Source organism: Falco cherrug, chromosome 4 (genome assembly GCF_023634085.1).
Source record: "Falco cherrug isolate bFalChe1 chromosome 4, bFalChe1.pri, whole genome shotgun sequence".
Taxonomy (NCBI): Eukaryota; Metazoa; Chordata; class Aves; order Falconiformes; family Falconidae; genus Falco; species Falco cherrug.
Window position 1 is genome coordinate 56,572,747 of NC_073700.1, and position 6,214 is coordinate 56,578,960.

Consider the following 6,214-nt stretch of genomic DNA (forward strand, 5'->3'; position numbering starts at 1 on the left):
AAAGTAATAGAAAAACGCAGCTGAAGGCACATGGATGATTTCTGGTACTAACATCACCAAGCACTTGTGCCTTTTTTTCCCTTTGGAGCAGAGTAGTGGTGATGCCAATTGCCCACATCTTTGCTGGTCCATCTGTAGGGTGTCAGGAGGGATGAGCCACACTCTCACTTTATGGGGCATTCGATGCTAGGGACGTGCCAGCTTATCTTCTTTACTTATGCTTTTATTGCAGAAATAAGTAAGAGCCTTGGTTTGAGCTGTTATCAGTAGGCTCCAGAGCTAATGAATTGGAGCAGATCACACCCCTTGCTGCACTTCTCTGCTCAGAAGAAGGCTGTGTACCCATTCTCCTTTTTGCATTTCGAAGGGTGGGTTTTTTTCACTCAGATAAGGGCTAGAGCCCTGCAGAAGCAGGGGCATGGAGGTGGCAGAGCCTGCGTGACTCTGCCTGAACCACTCCCTTTCTTTATACATTTCCTTTCCTCCTCCTGTTTGTCTCTGTCAGCTAATTAGATTATTAAAACATGTGCCTTTTGTGCAGCTCCAGGGATGGTGGGGACCTGACCTCAGCTGGGGGCTCAACACAAACACTTGGTCAGAAGGAAGGGACAAGCTCCTTACATCCACCTCCAGCCCACTCCCTCCTCTGCTCCCTGGGACCTTGTTTATCTTAACGGCAGCTGAGTTTCCCAGGGAAACCCAGCACAAGGCATTCGCTAGGCATTCATTCCTTTGTGCAGCAAAGCCAAATGTAACACTGCCGGACCATTTTTGAAGAAACCCCAGTAAATTCATCAGGGCTCATTGCTCCCCTCCCAAGGCTGGTCCTCCAGGGCAGCGAGGCATCTCTGCCATGGTGCTGGTGGAAACAGGCTTGCAGAAAGGCTGGGAGCCTCAGCAGGAGCCAAAGTGTTTCAGACTCCTGGCACATCCAAAAGTCAACGCCTCACTGCTACACGGCTTCCTTCCCACCCAGGTTTCTGCGCAGCCGGCCAGAGGCTTTATTTATGGGCTGGGATGCTCAGCAGCGAAATAGTTAGAGCTCTTGGCATCAGGGGTCATAATTACCCTTCCAGGTTAACACCCATTGAGATGAATGGGAGCACACCCTTTTCTGCGGGTGTTATTGTTGCAGTCTGCCTGGCTGCAAACTCAAAAGCGAGAGTTTACCTTGGTTTGCAACCAGAAAGGCTGGAAACTACTGCCTCTCTCCCTCCTTCTCTCTTTTTTTTTTTTTTTTTTTTTTCAATAAAAGGGAAAGGAAAGTTTGCTCTTGCAGATTTGTGGGGTGGGGAACATGGGGGAATGGTAAAGCAATATAATTTGGGTCTGATGGTGCTGAGCACCTATGAAGTCTTCTGGCTTTGGGGAGCAGGCAAGGGCTGAAGTGCTCTGGGAGCAGAGCTCCTTCATTCAGCCCGGTTCCTGCTGCAGCCAGGGAAAGTTGTGCTATCTTTTCCTCACATCTGAGAAGAAGCTGAACCCAATAAGCAGCTGGAGCTGCTAAACCCCAAAGACTGCTGGGGCTTGTGACACTTGGCTGCTGCAGGCAGACCCTGGGGTACAACCCAGGGGCAGCAGCACTGTGGCCATGTTCCTCTGAGAGATGGAGCTGGGCTGTTACTGCGGCTGCAGCATGGTTTGGACATCCCTTCCAAGGGCATGTCAGCACACTCCCTGCCTTTCCCCCAGAACAGTTCAAGCAGGTGCAACCATGAGCGATGGAAAAGGTTTGAGACCTGACCTGGACAGGGGCACCTCCACCTCCTGGTGCTCCAGCCATCAGGTGTTCATACGGGTACAGCAGATGAGCCACTGACCCCACGGCAGAGGTGATGCTCACCCCACCTGCCTGCCAGAAATTTTGTTCCCACCCGAGCAGAAGCGGTTGGCTGGGGAGGCAGCATGCCTGCTCTTTAAACCCCAAATCCCATCCTGGCGTGCCTTACCCATTTCGGCACCCGTTACCATTCCGCGCTCTGACCTGGGAATCTGCAATCAGGGCAACTAAAACCAGTCGGGTCCACAAACCAGCGCTTGGAGGCCGTGTTTGCAGGAGATGTTTACCAAGCAGCCCGGAGGGACACCGCTCCACTAGCTCGGTGTTTTGTGTCAGGATTAAAAACTCACCTCAGGGGCTCGCGTGCACTGGAAAGGGCTCGTTGGGAGCAGCAGCACAACACCGGTCCTTCAGGGAAGATACAGGCTTTGCCATCAGAGGAAAGCTTTGGCAGGGGTAGTCTGGAGCAGTTCCTAGAATAAGATAAACTACCCTGGCACGAAGGTTTTGTTTCTTCATTAACATGATTTGGACATTTAGCAGGGGGAGTAAGGGGGACTGCACGCTCTGCGCACAGCATCACCAGCATGCATGTAACCCAGAGCACGTAACAAAACCCAAGCAAAAATATCTTTAACAACCCACCCTACCCCCTTGCAGCTGCTTTCCTCTAGGGTGCAAATAAGAGTGGCAAATGCCCATGTGCCAGGGGTTATTTGCAGGAAAAATTATGCTGGCTAGGGGTTTGAGGGTGTTTTCATCCGTGCTTTTTAGTAAAACAAGGTTCAGGTACAGGCTGCCTGGCGTGCAGCAGGAGCAGCCCTGAGGCCTCAGACACTTGCGATTTTCATCCCCCCGGAGCTCCTCTGTATTTGGACAGGCTCTTCTCAGAGGTGTACAGCAAAAGGAGGAGAGGCGACACTCGGAACTTTACAGCAAGGCAAAGCTGGCTAGACAGAAGAGGATAAAAAGTGTTCTGTGCTGCCCAGCAGACTGGGTTAAAGTTTAGCTGCAAAAAGCCTGGAACAACCTGATCTTGTGTAGCCAAGGCCCCATGGGGATACCGGTAGGAGGATGCTCTGTGTGTGTGATGCAGACACACACATATATGCACAAACACAGACACAGCTGGACAGATAACCCGGGAGCAAACCATCTCCTATAACCTTCTCCTTCAGCTCCCACAGGTGGTGGGGCCAGGGTGGTGGTGGGGTCTGGGCACCCCACGGGATGGCAGCACCCATTCCTGGGGACTCTGCTCCTCCTGACCCCACATCTGACCGCCTGGCCACAGCCAGCCCCTGTACCCTGCAAAATCCCACCTCAAGCACAGCTGCCAGCACATGCAGGTCCAATTAGATCAAAATCAGGAGGCAAGTCCCCGAATTCTGGAGGTGAGAAACAAAACTACAAACAACGGTCTCATTTGCCATGTTTAATGGCTACTCTTAATCATAAAGGCTTCTAACACGTTGAAAATAAATTCTGGTTAAGAAAATCTTGTAAAACTGTGGACTTTGAAGAGGTTTTGTTTTAAGAAAAAATATTGGCTAGGATGGGATTGTCCAAGCAGCTGGAGAAAGCTGGGCGGTGTTTCTGCAGAAACGAAACTGCTTCTGCACCGGGTGCAGTGTGTAAACACCTTAGTGGCCCCAAAAGCGAGGGAGTAAAGTGAAATCACATGATCTTCTATAAAACCCTTAGGAATCAGATGTGAACTGGTTCTGTGAGCTGAGGATAATGCAGATGGGTAATAAGTTAGGGAAGAGAAACTTGGTTGCAAAGAAATCCACTCCTCAGTAAATCCTTATCTAAACATGCTGCTTAAAAATCCCCAGCCTGTGCTGCTGTGACTCCACTCGCTATTGCTTTCCAGAGCAGCAGCAGCAGGTAAAATACAATCAGCAGCCCTCTTCCCACCCAGTTACATCAAATAAAGAGGTTTTGCCAGCCTGACAAATTTGTATGTTTGCAACCAGAGATGCAAATCGAAGTCCGCCTAGCAAATCCCTGTGTGGCAGTTTTGCGCAGCGACGACTTTGTTGTGTGCTGTCTGTTTTTCCTGGTTCAGCTGGGAGTCAGGCAGTTTATGTGAAAGCAAAAGGTGATGCTCCACTCAAAAATAAACTGCTGCTCAAGCAAGAGATTGTGGGCTGCTTTATAGTCTGAAAAAAAGAACCCAAGAAGTACCGGTGCAAGTACCCATGTGCAAAACCACATTACTGTGGACATGCGCTGATGCAAGCTGTGTTAGCACCACTCTTTACATTCAAGTTGTTGCAACAAGTTGTGTTTGTTGTTTTCAGAGCTGTGACAGTGGAAAATGTCTACAGCAGGGTAACCCAGCCCATGGGCACCCACAGCTGCTCAGCACCAGCAGCTTTTTCTCCTTTCTCCACAGCTCCTTGCCCTGTTCCAGATCCCACAAGCGGGCTGGAGGCACCTCAGGTACTTCTGCACGGTGCTGCAGCCAAGTGCCACACTGCAGGGGATGCAGAGCATCGGCGAGACCCAGCTGCCGGCTCAGCGCCGGTGGGCTGCGGGAGAGCGTGCTGCCTGTGCACGGGTGAGCCAGGTTAGCTGGTGGGTAAAGTCAGTGTGGTTTTGTGGTTGGAGCCCAGGCCAGCACAGCAGAAGAGCTGAGCTCTTGCTCCATCTGTCACCAGCTTCCTCTGTGAGCTGGAGTGTTTATTCAAACACAAGAGACTTGGAAAAGAGCTCGGAAAGCTGTTTTCTTTCAAACCCAACCAACTGCAGGGTGGATTAAAATGGTACCGTCAAGAAGGCAAAGCAACCTCCCTCTCCGTGGCCATGCCCACGTAATGGAGACGCTCTCTGCTCTGCTAATATTTACAGGCAATAGATTTGGTCAGACTCTAATGATCACCTTTCTTGCTTAACAGGACTTCCTTCTCATACCCATCTGCGGTACTCATATCCTCGGCTGTCAGCTGTGTAAATTTGCTGAAAAGCAGAACTGCACAAATAACTGATAGGGGTGAGGGGTGGCCAGACCGGAAAAAATAAACTTATTTGCTGTGGGGCAACCAGAAACGAACATTTTCCAGCTAGGAAGGGGGAAATCAGCATTTTAATGAAATAACTTTGTTTTGAGCCAAACAAGCACTTTGTCTGACCACAGTGATCTCTTAAGTGTTTTTATAAATAGCTCAGATAATTTGTTAACATGAGAGAAGCTTCAAAGCAAAGTGAAATATTTCTACTGAAAAACAGCGTCTTTTTTTGTTGTTGTTTTCTTTACTCAGGAACAATTTCCTGAAATTGCTTTCAGTCGGTGAAACATTGCAGTTAAGCCCATCTGCATATTTTGGAAAAAAAAAAAACCAACCCACCAACAATTGCCTTTTTCCACTTCACATTTTCTCTGGCTGTTAACTTAACTGTATCCTCACCCATTTCATCCCCTTTCCTTGCTTCCTCCTTTTCTCTTGTAACAAATGTGAATTTCCTGTCTTTTTTTTTTTCACCCTAACCTATTACCTGATCTGTGCTCTCTCAGTCCTGACCTCTTCTTCCTGCAGCTGACCTTCCTATCGCACCACTGATATCCATTTATCTCCTCCTCCTAAAAACCCACCTCTTCCCGTTTTCTTTCCCATAGCCACAGATGCGGAGCAGCCCTGGGGAGGCGCGCTGCTGGGCGTTACAGGAATAAGAGCAGCGAATAAGGAATAAATTCAAATCCAAGCTGTACAAGGCTGGGAACGGAGTCCTGCTGCAATAATCCCTGGGTGACATTTATACTTTGATAACCTGAACAAAAACTCTGGATCCCACACCCTTAAATTGTGGGTGTGAGGTCAGCATTGCTCAGCGTTCATTCCTGAGGTCGTGGCCTTAAATTAATGAGGTCACTTCATCAGCCTCTTTGTGACAATCATTACCTCTGCTCAACGGTCAGTGCATCGGGCATTCTTAAAAAATTATTTTTCTTAAAATAAATAAATAAATAAAAATTAATTTTCTTAAAATTGGACTCTGACCTCCAGGTCCCCATCCACCCTGGTGCGATGCGATAAGGGCTTTGCCAGGCTCCACAGGCTTCCCAGGCTGCTCTGCACAACAAACATTTAAGGATGGCTTGGAGCCAGCGCTGGGCTGTAACGGAGATATGGTGTTCATGTGGCTGGTGTCTGATCACATCCTGCAGGCAGGGATCACTAGGAAAAGCCAGTGCTTTTAGGAGGGCAACTCTTCAAGCAAACAGGACTCACAAAAAGAGCTAAATATTACCTTCTCCCCGCAACTCTTTTGTTCACAGCTTGCTGCTACCCTCCTTGCTGTAAAAGAGCAAAGCAGTGGGACATGTGAGCTCTTCTCCCTGGGATCCAGGGACAGGACACACAGGAATGGTTCAAAGCTGCACCAGGGGAGGTTCAGACTGGACATTAGGAAGCATTTCATTACCAAGAG